Consider the following 1177-nt stretch of genomic DNA (forward strand, 5'->3'; position numbering starts at 1 on the left):
CCCCCACCACTGCCCCACAGCTCACCCTGCTTTGTTCTCAGGGCCCCAAAACCAGACAGTCAGGGGCTCCACTCCATCATTGCCATGGCTGCTTCTAAGGGGCTCCATCCTGGCTGTGGGGATGTGCCCACCCCAAACACTCTGCCCATCCCTGCTGCACCGGGACCAGCGCCCTCCCACCACCCTGGCCCTGGTCCCACTGCGGACTGAGGGCACACAGACGAGCCGAGGAAAGTGGGTGGGCAAAAGCAGGGCTCATCTGGGAGTTGAACCCAGGACCTCTCACACCTGAAGCAAGAATCATAGCCCTAGACCAACAAGCCAGGGTGTTCTGGTGGGGCAGGAGCCCCCAGCTGGGCTCCAGTGGTCAGGGAACTGGTTGGGATGGAATTGGACCGCAGGAAGCTCTTTTTGGCCTTGATGGATGTTCCCAGCTGGGAGGTCCCCTGTGCTCTGCCCTGGCTGCAGGGCTGGCACCTGGACATGGCCATGGGCTATAACTGCCCTGACTCCAAAAATTATGCATTGAGAGGACCAGGGTGGGTAGCAGGACCCCTGGGTGTGGGCAGTCACCAGGCAGGGGGATGTAGCTCAGCGGGAGAGCGCTTGCTTCGCATGTAAGAGGCCCTGGGTTCAACCCCCAGCATCTCCAGCTCCTTTTGCATCCTCAAACCCTCCTCCTCCACGGGGCAGTGGTGATAAGATCCACTTCTACTCCTAGAAGGCATCCCCAGAGGAGATTCCCCATAACTGTGCCATGGGCCCCATGGCCATGGTGGCAGCAGGGACACCTCTGCCCCAACAGCCCCATCCCCACCCAGGAGGTGATGAGCCCTGGCCACATCTCAGCCATGTCTCTTTGCCCAGTGGGCAGCACCTCGGTCCCGCAGTGGTCCACCTCCTCTCAGAGGAGGGAACATGGCGGAACTGTGGGGGCCGCCCATCTCCATGTGTCACCCTCTCCATGCCACATCTGTGCAGGGGCTGTGCCTGGGGGTAGGTGGCCAAAAGGAGGACTCATCCAAGAGCTGAACACAGGATCCTACAGGCCCACAAGTTCCCAGCGCAGGAGAAGGACCTCCCCACTGCTCTCCAGCCATCAGCTGCTGCCAGAAAGGGGTCCCTTGGCCCCCAACCCCATCCAGGGGTGGGTAAAATCTGTCGCTGTGAGCAGGAT

At 61.2% G+C, this 1177-nt stretch overlaps 1 non-coding gene across 1 annotated transcript; it reads left to right on the forward strand.

Moving 5' to 3' along the window:
* The first annotated feature begins 580 nt into the window (after positions 1 to 580).
* TRNAA-CGC (transfer RNA alanine (anticodon CGC)) lies at positions 581 to 652 on the forward strand. The gene has a single exon. It is a non-coding gene; the product is annotated as a tRNA-Ala (tRNA).
* Positions 653 to 1177: the final 525 nt, after the last annotated feature.

This window comes from Antrostomus carolinensis, unplaced genomic scaffold, assembly GCF_000700745.2.
Source record: "Antrostomus carolinensis isolate BGI_N321 unplaced genomic scaffold, ASM70074v2 Scaffold27935, whole genome shotgun sequence".
Taxonomy (NCBI): domain Eukaryota; kingdom Metazoa; phylum Chordata; class Aves; order Caprimulgiformes; family Caprimulgidae; genus Antrostomus; species Antrostomus carolinensis.